The sequence below is a fragment of the Narcine bancroftii genome, chromosome 3 (assembly GCF_036971445.1).
Source record: "Narcine bancroftii isolate sNarBan1 chromosome 3, sNarBan1.hap1, whole genome shotgun sequence".
Lineage (NCBI taxonomy): Eukaryota > Metazoa > Chordata > Chondrichthyes > Torpediniformes > Narcinidae > Narcine > Narcine bancroftii.
In genome coordinates, this window is record NC_091471.1 from 368,020,681 (window position 1) to 368,035,036 (window position 14,356).

Here is a 14,356-nt window from a genome sequence, read left to right on the forward strand (position 1 = left end):
GATTGATGATGTGGATACCACTTAGAACCATAATGCTGAGAAATTCACCCCTAGCAACATTAAACAGGGTGATCGAGAAGGAGCTTGAAGTGAGTGGAGCATTTGGTGAGACTACAGTCTCACAGCTCCCATATTCAGATCCTGAATTTGTCATGAACAAGTCACAAAATTTGTTGTTCTACAGCAGCATCACAGTATAAACATTTATATTAACCACCTGACAACAATAAATTAAAATAGTCAAAGTCAGGGAGTGTCTTTGGTTCATTGATTATTCAGGAATCTGATGGCGGAGGGGAAGAAGCTGTCCTTGTGCTACTGAGTGCTCATCTTCAGGTTCCTGCACCTTTTTCCCTGATGGTATCAGAGTGAAGAGGGCATGGCCTGGGTGGTGGGGTCTTTGAGGATAGTGGCTGCTTCATAAGACACCGCCTCTTGAAGATGTCCTTGATGGAGCTCGTGATGTCGCAGGTCAAGTTAATAACTCTCTGGAGTTTGTTCTTGTCCTGAGTGTTGGCACATCAGTACCAAACAGTGATGAAGTCAGCCAGAATGGTCTCCACTGATCACCTGTAGAAGTCTTTGAGACCCTTTGGTGACATACCGAATCTCCTCAAACATCTCACAAAATACAGCCACTGGTGAGCCTTCTTTGTGGTTGGGTCGCCATGGACAGATCCTCGAAGATGTTGACACCCAGGAATTTGAAGTTCTTGGCCCTTTACATAACTGAGCCCTCGATGAGGACTGATTCGTGTTCTCCTGACTTCCTTCTCAAGTCAATCCTAGTATCTGATGCTGTATCCTTTTTGAGCCCATGGGTTTCCCCGGATGCCCTGGCCCTCTTCTACATCCGAGGTTAATTGTCCACTGTAAATTCCTCCCAGTGTAAGTGAGCAATAGTATCTGAAATAATTCGCCATGGATAGATTGCACGGAAAATTAGTGATAGAAATGTGAATCCTCTGGGGCCAAATTGGGCTCCTTCCATGATATGAAGAAATATGGTAATGTGGACATCTATTAATTGGCTATTTTGAGTCATGTAATAAAACAAAAATGTAATGTATGAAATTGCCTTTAGACTGCCATAAGGCAGACAAAGATTCTCCATTGCCCGCACCCCCCCCCCCATTGGTCAAAGAAAGAGAAGCAAAAGAGAGTCACTGAGTGGCTATGGATTTACCTCCAATGCTCCTGACGCACAAGGACCCAGTTCAGTTCGAACCATTGGGAACCCGATTCCAAATCCAAACTGTCGAGGAAGCCTTCACCGCCCAGAGCCCTTTGGGAGCCCTTCTTGCCCTCAGCACTCTCTTTAATCCCAGTTCCAATAGCTGGTTCTCGTAAGTCAGACTCCAGAAGCCCACAGCTGTTGTGAGTCCTTTGGCCACTCGTCATCAGAAGCCCATGGTCTGTGTGGGCTCTTCACCCGGAGTTCCCTGCTTGTGTGTGTCCTTCAGACATAGAGCACCTCGCTGGTCTTCCACCATGGTCGCCATCCTTAGGGTCATCTCCTCTGCTTCTCCTTCTCAATGAGGGGAGTTCTCTGTTTCTGATGCCATGCGATAGACCGCTGCTCCCCCGGAGTCTACAACCCCTCATGACTGCTGCCAAACATAGGCCAGACCCTGTAGTGACAGGATTTTAAATTAAACACCATTTGGTCCTTTAACAGGCCATTGAAAGCCTGGATAGTCATTAACAGTGGGACTGGACAGTGGGACCCTTCAGGGGAGTGCTAGGTCTCTGCTCTCCTCAGGTCTATACTTATACAATGAGCGATAGAAAAAAAATGTACCTTGGAAAATTCGACACAAATTCTACAGTACATTTCAGATAGTAATTGATAACTCCATAAAGGATATTTAATGCATTGACCATCTTTTGGTTTTAAATTTTTGCATTCATTAAAGTAAGATTTCCTGGTATTCAGCAAGAAAACCCATACATTTTCAGAATATGGGAGCATAATTATACACCATAAGTTCAGGTGTATTTACAGTAAACAACAAAACTATGATTTGGCTATAACTTTCAGAAAATCATTCAGAAAGTCAGGTATTCCCCATTCACCACAACACTTAATTACAACCTTTGAATGAAATTGTTCATTTTGATATTTTGCTCTGTGCTCTTACCCACCAGGATCCTGTATAAAATTCCTTCAGCTCTTTCATTTGAGGTTCTTTTAGTCATTAGGAGTGAAACTCCTTATATCCGAGAAATCTCCATTGGACCCAAGCCCAGATCTTTCCACTGAGAGGGGAATGTCCTTGTTCTCTGATCTTCTGTGAAGTATTATTATACCCTTGATGAGTGAATATTGTTTGAGATCATGGATAAAGGCAGCATTGTCTCAAACAACCTGATCATTGTGGAGCCTTTGTCGGGTGAATTCATGACCTAAAAATTCAAATGTTGCTTTCTGTTCTTGTGGGTTCATTAGGTGATTATAGCACACTCACCAGGAACCTCATCCCTGAGATCCTATCTTTAAACAATACCCAAGATGTTGTGGACCAAGTCATCCTCTTTAGGGGGTTGCTACAAACCAATCAAAGGATCCCAAATATTCTTCAGTTTCATTGCAGGAGAAGCACAAGCCTTTGTTGGCTACTAGAAAGATTTGGCCTGTTCCGGGCCTGTACAAGGCCTCCCCCAGAATTGTTGATGTGGATAGCAGCATGCCAGTATGATGCTCCCCTACAAGGAATGATGCGTTCGACACAAATGCTTCCAAATGAGGATTCAATCTGAATTTGGTTGGGACTTCCAATTGGCAAAACTAGGCAAACAAAGTGTCCTCTAAGGATGGAAGTTGAAGACATGCAGGAGACTGCAGCTGCTAGAATATGGAATGTTCTGAAGGAACTCAGTGGATCAACCAGCATCAGTGAGAGAAAGAGAATATCAATCATTCTTCTTCTCCCACTGAAACTGGTCAACCCGCTGATTTCCTTCAGCCGAGTAGAATCTCTTGACTTGAGATTTCAGATTTATTGTCAGAGTACATAAATGATGTCACATACAACCCTGACATTCTTTTTCCTGTGGGCGAAAACTATGACTTGCCTATACAAAAACTGACTCAATGTACACATGTAAACAAACTGTGCAATACAGAGAGAGAGAGAGAGAGAGAGAGAGAGAGAGAGAGAGAAGAAAAATCAATAAAGTGCAAAAGTAAGAGTTCTTAAATGAGTCCCCGATTGAGCTTGTTGTTGAGGAGTCTGATGGTGGAGGGGGAGCAGCTGTTCCTGATCCTGGTGGTGCAAGTCTTGTGGCACCTAGACCTCTTTCCTGATGGTAGCAGTGAGAACAGAGCATGTGCTGGGTGGTGTGGATCCTTGATGATTGCTGCTGCTCTCTGATGGCAGCGTTCCCTGCAAATGCTCTTGAAGGTGGGATGGTTTTACCCATGTGGTCCTGGACTGTCCCCTCAACATTTTGCAGGGCTATACCCTCAGGGGCATTGGTGTCCTCTTATCAGACCATGATGCAGCCTAACCCTTTCCATCTGTAAAAATTTGACATGGTTTCCAAAGTCATGCCAAACTCCTGAGGAAGTAGAGGCGCTGACGTGCTTTCTTCAAGATGCCACTTGTGTGTTGGGTCCAGGAACGATCCTCTGAGATTTGATTTCCCAAGAACTTAAATTTGCTCACCCACTCCCCCTCAGATTCCCCAATGATCAAGAGGTCGTATACCTCTGCTTTCCCTGACTGAAGTCAACAACCTTGGCTTTGCTGACATTGAATGCATCCAACTTTTGGTTTTATGAAATCATCAATATGCAGTAAGAAAATCAGAATCAGATTCAAAGTCAAGAATCTGAATTTATTGTCATGAACATCACAAAATTTGTTGTTTTCAAACATTTATAGAAACCACATTTCAAAATAAAGAAAATAGTGCAAGTAAAAGAAAAAAGATAAAGTGAGGTCGCGTCTGTGGTTCATTGTTTATTCAGGAATCTGAAGGCAGTGGGGAAGAAGCTGTCCTTGTGCTGCTGAGTGCTTGTCTTCAGGCTCCTGTACCTTTTTCCCAATAGTAGCAGAGTGAAGAGGCCATGGCCTGGGTGGTGGGGGTCTTTGAGGATAGAGGCTGCTTTTTTAAGACATCGCCTCATGTGGATATCCTCGATGGAGTGAAGTCTGGTGTCTGTGATGTCACAGGCCAATTTAACAACCCTCTGGAGTTATTTCCTGTCTTGAGCATTAGTGCCTCCATACCAGGCAGGGATGAAACCAGGCAGAATGCTCTCCATAGTGTACCTGCAGATCAAGTATATTAGTGCATTGAGGCATGTCACTGTGCATGTGATTTATGCTTGGATTCCATTCACTCCAGTCATTGTTATTCTTGTTGTGTCACAGGGCAGAAATATCAAGCCGAGATATTGTTTACTTCACTGAGGTAAACATAAGGGTTCGATCCTTCACTCTATCAGCCAGCAGATTCAGTTTGGGCTGTTTGAGCAGTCTTGTGGGAGAACATTTATTGTCAAAGTTATCTTCCTCCCCTCTAATTATTGGATATTCCTTCAGGCATTCTGAAGACCAATTCTTTTGTTCGGATGAAATACTGTGAGGTTGTTCTTGAACATTGCTCAGTGTTGAACAACACTGAAGAACAGCTTAGAGGTGATCATGGCAAACAAAAAGGAAAGGACAAAATATCCTTGAAAAAAAAAGATCTAAACACAATTATGTCCACTGACAATAATTAATTACGTTGGCACTGTCCCTCTGCTTAATTGGCACTTGCTTCATAATTTTAAAAAAATAAACTAATTTTTGGCAACTCATCAAGATCTTTTTTTCCGACAGGATTCTTCCAATTTTCATAGGCGATTCGATTAAAGAATAATCCTGCTGTTCCACTGCTTTGGAAATCATGGCAATTTAAGTATAGACCAGAAAAAATTAGCTGTGAAGAAAATTCTTTACTCCCTGATGTTTTGTATAATTGGGAATGGCTTACCACTCTTCATCTTAGCCATTAAAAACATAAATGGAACGCTGCAAGTTGTTTGCAGGGGAGGGATGAATCTGCAGAATTAGTTCTATCAAAAGCACATTTTCTGCTGGGTAATCTGAAGTAATTGAAAAATGATCCGAATCATTCCCACCTTACCATGTTAGAAGGAATGTGTGACATCGGCAAGGGCCCGGAAAGTGAGATGAAAATATACGCAAAAATTATTCTCTTACTTTTGCAGTCTGCTTTATTTGGAAATTCGACTTTAAAAAAAAAAAATCCTTTATCCAAACATTGATGTTGTTGTCCTTCCATAGTTTGCCTTTTTTATGGAAAATTCACTTAATAATGGCTTCTCTTGAAAGCCAAATTTTGAAAGATTATCACTTGTCACAGGTGATATGTTCAAACCTCTTAAGTTCTCGAGCCCTCACATTATTTTAAACACAGAACTTATACACGAGCATTGCCCGCCATCTGATCTTTATCTTTTCTTTCTTCTTTGCTTGCAAATTTATTGCTTTAGGAATTTCCACAAGTTTATCTATTTATTGCCTTCCCTGGATGTTGACTAACTGGCTGGGAGCCTTTGCTTTTCACCAAACCTCCACTTTTAAGTTAACCACATTTTTGAATGCTTGTTGGAATTTATCCTCATCATTCAACCATTTTCTGAACAAGTTACTCACTTTGCTTCCTCCAGCTTTACTTTATTCACATTCTGTCTGTCAAAAGTACTTGATTTTTTTTAGCATTGGACTCTCATGGAGCAGTAAAGAAACTACGATTGTCCTCCAGCTATCTTTACTTATAAATACCTTCTCAATGATTGCAGCAACTCCCCCATTGCTAATTCTGAAGCAAAATTACTTGGCACCATCATTAGGACTTGTAGCATCTGAGATCTACAAGCATCACAGGGTTTTGATCACGTCCAAACCTTCAGTTGACTTGTTCTCCATAATTTATTCCAGTAAACCCATCATCTTTCCCCAAAACACAAATGATACTGATAAGAAATACATAAGGGAGGTAGATAATAAATATTCACAGCTACTAAAGAGCAAGAGGGAAAAATGTGATATTACAATAGTGCACCTTTAACCTCACGCTGCTCTCCATTGCAGGCAAAATCTTCACTAGGATTCTCCTTAATAGACTAATACCTAGTGTCGCCGAAAATGTCCTCCAAGCAGAGAACAAAACAAAGGACTCTACATCACCTTTGTTGACCTCACCAAAGCCTTTGACACCGTGAGCAGGAAAGGGCTTTGGCAAATACTAGAGCACCTCGGATGCCCCCCCCCCCCCCCCAAGTTCCTCAACATGGTTATCCAACTGCACGAAAACCAACAAGGTCGGGTCAGATACAGCAATGAGCTCTCCGAACCCTCCTCCATTGACAATGGCGTGAAGCAAGGCTGCGTCCTCGCACCAACCCTCTTTACTATCTTCTTCAGCATGTTGCTGAACAAGCCATGAAAGACCTCAACAATGAAGACACTGTTTACATCCGGTACCACACAGATGGCAGTCTCTTCAATCTGAGGCGTCTGCAAGCTCACACCAAGACACAAGAGCAACTTGTCCGTGAACTACTCTTTGCAGATGATGTCGCTTTAGTTGCCCATTCAGAGCCAGCTCTCCAGCGCATGACGTCCTGTTTTGCGGAAACTGCCAAAATGTTTGGTCTGGAAGTCAGCCTGAAGAAAACTGAGGTCCTCAATCAGCCAGCTCCCCACCATGACTACCAGCCCCCCCGACATCTCCATCGGGCACACAGAACTCAAAACGGTCAAGCAGTTTACCTACCTTGGCTGCACCATTTCATCTGATTCAAGGATCGACAACGAGATAGACAACAGACTCACCAAGGCAAATAGCACCTTTGGAAGAGTAAGGAAAAACAACCACCCGAAGAAACACACAAAGATCAGCGTGTACAGAGCCGTTGTCATACCCACGCTCCTGTTTGGCTCCGAATCATGGGTCCTCTACCGGCATCACCTACGGCTCCTAGAAAGCTTCCATCAGCGCTGTCTCCGCTCCATCCTCAACATTCATTGGAGTGACTTCATCACCAACATCGAAGTACTCGAGCTGGCAGAGTCCGCAAGCATCAAATCCACACTGCTGAAGACCCAACTGCGCTGGGTGGGTCACGTCTCCAGAATGGAGGACCATCGCCTTCCCAAGATCGTGTTATATGGTGAGCTCTCCACTGGCCACCGAGACAGAGGTGCACCAAAGAAGAGGTACAAGGACTGTTTAAAGAAACCTCTTGGTGCCTGCCACATTGACCACCGCCAGTGGGCTGATATCGCCTACAACCGTGCATCTCAGCGCCTCACAGTTCGGTGGGCAGCAACCTCCTTTGAAGAAGACCGCAGAGCCCACCTCACTGACAAAAGACAAAGGAGGAAAAACCCAACACCCAACCCCAACCCACCAATTTTCCCTTGCAACCGCTGCAACCGTGCCTGCCTGTCCCGCATCGGACTTGTCAGTCACCAACGAGCCTAGAGCAGACGTGGACATACCCCTCCATAAATCTTTGTCCGCAAAGCCAAGCCAAAGAAGAAAGAAGAAACCCATCATCTTTCCCCAAAACACAAATGATACTGATAAGAAATACATAAGGGAGGTAGATAATAAATATTCACAGCTATTAAAGAGCAAGAGGGAAAAATGTGATATTACAATAGTGCACCTTTAACCTTAAGTGCAACAAATTTGGAATGTTGTTAAATGGCCCACAACTGATTTGAATTTAATGATAATAAGGAGTTTTTTTGTCATATACATTGTACAAACTTTGCACTGAAGTTCTCACTTGATGCAGCCAAATAGATACTCCATGAAAATAAACTATAATAGGATACATTAAATTAAAAAATAAATAATAAATTGGTAGATAATAAATATTCACAGTTTACAAAGTCCAAGAACTAAAGTATTGTTATAATGATGTATTCAGTCCTTCTGTGATGTCGGAGCGGTTTAATTTACAAGGGTAGGCTTGTAAAGGTGGAACTTTAAAAATGAATGAGCACCGTGCAATGCATTGAACTGAAGTGAATGCGATCTTCAGCCATTTGTTAAATATGATTAGGCTCTGTTTTGAAGGATGCTCCAAGGGATTGCAGCAATGCAGGTGGAAAGAGTGGGACCGAGTAACGCTAGAAATCTCTGAAATTAAACTGGGGAATCCCTTCTCAGAGCTTGTGCCTGTTAAACCTGAGACAGGATTCCAGACCTCATTGATTTAAATAGGAATTCAAAGCAAAGGGTAAGAAAAGTTGTTTTTATGAATATCTTACTTGAGTGTAATAAGATTTTAAAATATTGCATGTTTTAATGATTTTTAACCTTTATTTTTGTTTTTTCATGATTTATTTCAAATTTACTTATTTTTGAATTTGAATGTTTTTAATGACATTCTAAGATTTGTGTCAGCTTTGAGAACCGCCAATGTTCAGTCCCCAGCTTTGCCCTCTGTTGTTCCCTGCAGTGTTCAGGAAGTAAGGTGGCAGCATTGCACCCACCTCAGGCTGAAATGGTGCTGCTGTCTGTCTTCAGTCTATGAAGGACTAGCAGGACCAGTCCTTGGAATCCAGCAGTGAGTGGGGACTGAGGGAAACCATTCTGGGCAACAATTGGTGCAACAAAATACAGTTCAAAACCTCAGAAGATCTCTCTCCTAGAAACCACTGATATGCCTCACTCTTTTTTTTGATGCAAACATGAATTCAAAATAACCCTGACTTTTCTTTCATGAAGCTGAATGGCTCATGTTGTGATTGGGAGTTGGTGATCCTCCTGAACACTAGAGGGCATCAGAGACTAATGTTCCATCTTGGGTTAGATGCAAAATGGATGCCTCACAAGGACGTGAGTTGTTAATCAAATATAATTAATACAAAAGAACCCAAGTTTCTTTATTACAATAAAATGAACATCACAATTTATTTCAAAGAGCAGGAATCATCAGTCTTGTTTTTTTTGTGAAAATTAGTAACCAATGAGTGATTTATGGATATCATCTCCATGTTCATTATGATTAAGAAGTGTGTGTCTCACTAACTGCATCGTTCAACTGTTCCCGTCGGGGAAGAGATCCAGGAGTATCAGAGCCAGCACCACCAGGCTGAGGAACAGCTTCTTCCCAAGGCAGAGAGAATGCTGAACGACCAAAAGAGCTGCTCAGACTGACCATCCAAGACTCTCATCTTCATGAAACAATATTTATTTGTATATTTGAATACTTGTCCTGCACATCTATTGTTTGTCCGTTTGTGTGTTATGCCTGGTTGTATTTCTGTTTTTTTTTGCATGCTGGTTTGTCAGGTTGTATCTGTACATCAGATGACAATAAACTTGGCTTGACTTGAAATAAACTCCTTACTATTGAGCAACTACCCAGCACCACAGCTCTCACTTCACCATTTCCCATGTGCCATGCTTTAAAATGTTTAAATGATGTTGTAGGAGAGAACCTCCAAGACTGCGTGGAAAAATGTTGCATCTTGGAGGTATAGTTTTTCCCAGAATGTCCAAGCTGAGTAAGTCAGAATGCCAACAAGGAATGAATTTGCCAGGCAGAGCAAAGTCTGGTTCATTAGTGTCTTTAGCTCCATGTGATCTCAATAAATCCTCAACATTCAACATCTGTGATCTATTCACTAAAGAGTAAAAACCCCTGGTATCCAAAATTCAAGCAACTGACATCATCAGGCAACCAGCAAAAGTATGAAGAAAAATATTTTTTTAAAATGTGAGTAAGTAAGAATAGGTAAAAATATGCAAGTTTAAAATTGTAAAAGTAAATGCTCTGTGAAGTAAGACGTAAACCTTTGGTGAAGATGGAAGCAAATAATCAGCCAGCAGAGGGAGGGCCTTGGTTGTGCTTTGCTTGTAGCAGCTACTTGAATAAAGTTGTGTTTGAATAAAATGGCGTCACCCAGGATGAAGAGCTGGTTGATGCCATCTGTCGTTGGAGTGACTTTCTTGAAGTGTCTCCTATTTAGTAAGAATGGTGCTGGTCAGAGGCTTTATCTGTAAAGTTAGGGGAGGTGGGGTTAATTATCTATAATGTCATTATTTGTCTTTCAGGCGACTCCTTGGAGGGCGAGGAACCTGCAGATGCAGCGACAGTTCAATCTTTTCAAAGAATGAGACTGAAAATAAAATAAAATGCTTTAAGGTTAATATATTCATTCAGGTGAAGTTTGTTCAGTGTAAGTACAGTATAATGTTTTTATCTTTTAAACTGTTGTTTCTTAATGCAGATGTAAGGCATTGGAAGAGTAACTGGAAAATACACTCATCCGGCATCTACCAATCCCCATAGGTGCCGGACACCAGGGGTTGTACTGTAAGTAAAATTTTAAAAACTCAGTGGACTGTGGAAATGAACAGCTGTAAACCTATGGAAAAAAAATTACATATAATTTAAAGAATAAATATGACACTTTTGTAAAGATCTGGCAGCCAGACCTGGGGCCCAAATACAGTAACAGAAACTGCTGATATTACACACACCCAAAAGGGATTTCCCCAATTATATTCTATATATTTAAGATTTGTAAGCTCTGGTGGTGTGGGGATCTGTATGTATAGAAAGGGAGGAGGAGGGAGGGGTTGTTTTGTTTTTGTTGTTATTAGTAAGAAAAATTTAATATATTGAGATATTGAAGATTTTATTCTGTATTTTTTTTAATAAAAAATAAAACATTCAAAAAGAAAACTCTAAATTGGCTGGGCCAGGCAAGGACATGAGTCTACTTGGGTCATTTCTCTCCTAGGAGTTGTTGATATAATTCCTTCCCAATTTTAATGGCAGACCATCTATATATTTTAAACCTTTTTTGAATACTTTAGCCATTTGATTCACTGCACCAAGTATTGATGTGGGACCATTAACTTCCTTAATGAAGAGCAAAGAAAGGTTTGACAGTTTGATGCACAGTAGTTGTATGTGAAGTAGACTAAGCATTCTATTTATTTTCTCCCTTCACACTGCTGTAGACTTCATTTTACAGCACTTACCATTTGAAATGACTTTTTGTGTTTATATTTATAGTGTTAGCTAATACATACTGTGCTGTTTCTAGCATTCTGACTTGCAATAGCTGGTGTTACCACATTTTAAAATTCAGATTTTCAATTTCTAGAGGAGAGTAAAATTCTCTTAATATGATACACTTGGGACTTTGGTGTTACCATACCAAGAATTTTTCTGGACAATTGAATGTTATTCCATCTAATACTATGACACACGTAATTCACTTTACGTGCAACTTTGGTGCCAGTGGTTAACAGCCAAGAGTTCATTTCAGAAGGTTGCAATGACCAATTCTGGCACCCTCTGCATCTTTCTGATCAAGATTAACCTTTTCAATTTATAAGTAAAATGCATTTAGATTTATGTACTCAAAGACTTCCCAGAGTCTTAAGTGCCTTTAATGCAGGTGAGAGTTGGAGCATCTTTAAGATAAACACCATTATTCACAGATGGAATTCAATGTTCTTTCATATCATTTACTCAAATGTATTACATTGTAGAATTACTGATGTTTTACATTTCTAAAAGCCTTGTCATAACTCAATGTTACGATGAGGTATTGCTGTTGTACTTAGAGAAATATTCAACTTTGAATGATATTATCATACTCAGTCACACACACTCAAAATTGATATCTACTTGCAAAATAATTTCAAAAATGAAATTGTTCAAGCATCTAGAGAAAAGTGCCTGATCTCAATGCCATGGGTGATAATATTCTCATATACAGGATCATAGATTTTATCGGTGACCAACAAATATAGAATTTTGCTGAAATTATCATTACTGTTCAACAGTTCTACTTTAAGACTTTGTTACATTATGGCAGGCAATAGATTAGATTCAGGAAACTGACATTCACTTTGTCATATTCACAAAACCCTTCACTCAACAATAGAACTGTAGAGACATATTTTCATTGGTTACTTAGGTTAACTGTAAAATAAACGGACAATGAAGCATTCTTGAACAAGAGCTGGGTTCCAGAAATAACCGTTCTTTTATCCAAGCCAGCTAGTTTCACAGTAAAACTTCCTCCATCTACAAGGAAGCCTCCCCAGGTTACAGGGCATAAAGATGAAAAACACAAATTAAAAAAATGCTCCATATGCCAGAAATCTGAAATAAAGAGAGAATTTAAAAAAAAAACAATCAGGCTCGTGGGCTGAAATGACGTGTTTCTGTGCTGTGTGTCTAAATTTAAATTCAGATCAGGCAGCATTTGTTGAAGGAGAACCAATCAATGTTTTGGGTCTGTCACCCTGAATTAGAACATTCCAATCTCTCAGCCATCGACACAACTGCTATCAGACAACGCCCCCCCCCCCCCTACCAATACCTGATTTATTGATCACCAGCTTCTGCCAAGATTATTCCTTCTAGATTTTATTACATCCCAGATTACTATTGGCATTAAAATAATATTAACTGTTTTAATTCATTCATAGTAATAATGTGGCCTCAAGAGCAGTTCAGAGGCCGGTGGCAACTGGTTCGTCTCATTATTGAAAACCATTACACGATTTACTCAGCCCAAGTTCACTTGCCAGGATGAGTGAAGCTCCAGTAACATTCAGGAATGTAAAAATATTTACGACAAATCAGCCACTTTGATTGGCAACTCATCAACACTGTTGAATGTTCACTCCGTTCTCCATGAGTGCATCATGTGGGATGCTCCACGTTCTCCACGAATGCATCATGTGGGATGCTCCATGTTCTCCTGAGTGTATCATGTGGGATGCTCCATGTTCTCCATGAGTACATCATGTGGCAAAGCATCTGAGGCTGAATCTCCCAAAACACAATCTCAACAACCTAGAAGGACAAGGTCAGCTGGGACAGAGATCATGCTCCCATCTAACTTGAACATTGTTTGTGCTGTTGAGCCAAAATCTTGAAGTTCCTCACCTAATAGCACATTGAGTATGTTTACAACACAACAGCATCAATGATTGATGTCAGTGGATTATCTTCAAATTCCCAAGGTGGTCAGTAACACACAGAACCCCAGAAATGAACAAATACATACACCAGATTCTGCCATGGAATAATTTGCAGACTAAGAAGTAGAGGGCAGTGATATTAGATGGAAAGCTGAGAGTCCGTATCTGTAACTGGGCAGTGAGTTCACAAGATCACAAGATATAGGAACACAAGTCAGCTCAATGGCCAACAAGTCTTCTTTGCCATTCTAATCAGAAGCTGATCCATCCTCCCATTCATCCCCACTCCTTGGCTTTCTCCCCATAATCTTTGATACCTGTCAATCTCTGCCTTAAATACAGCCAACGACCTCAATTCCACAGCCTTTCAGTGGTAACCAGAGACTCACGACCCTCTGACTAAAGAATGGTTTTCATATGTCTGTTTTAAATTGGCACCCTTAAAGTTGGCAGTAATAATTTCAGATTTTGAGTAAATCAAATATAGGCTGTGGGAGATCTACCAAGATGACCGTGGCCTTCATTGACAGAATGTGAAATACATTTTAAAAGATTATGACATTGAATCCATTCCTCAATAAATGTTTAAGAGGAGATCATTGGATGGGGAGAAAATTCTTCTTCATTCTGAGGGTATTGCCTGCCACAATATATCAGTCCATTTCAAATGCTGGCAGGTCAGTGCATCAATCGCATGAGCCAAAATATCTAATGAACTTGCCAAGTTTGCTAAGGTAAAGGCTCCTCTCCATATCACCGTGACATTCAATACTCTTCACAGCATCCTCTGTCTTCACAGTCATACTCAGCACCTGCTACTGCTGTGGAAACTGGACAAACAATGGTTTACTTTTGTTTTCTTTGGATGTGTTCTCACATTTTTTAGAAGTTCTTCAGCACTTCACACTCCATACACTATCTTCTATCCAAAGATTTTCACATCTTGCGCAAAGCAGCTACATCTTCCTCTCAGCATGTGGTCATTGCTGAACATCTTCACAATATACACTGAGCCACACATCTTGCAGGGCACGCTTACACAGACCAGAAGAAAGGCCAAGCAACGCTATAAACTGACAGCTTGATGAGGATGTGGCTGTTGATATAACTGGCAGGGAAAGACATTCACCATTGCACATTGCATGGCACATGGGTGGGAGCAACACACAGCAGAGTGTGTGGGCATTCGACCTTCTCTCACACTCTTGCAAACTGGTTTCCTGTGCCACATGCTCGCACACATCTATACACACACACAAACGCGCACACACACAACACACGCACACAAACACACCTAAACGCGCACACACAAACACACACAGACAAATATACACATACACACACAAACAAACACACACACAGA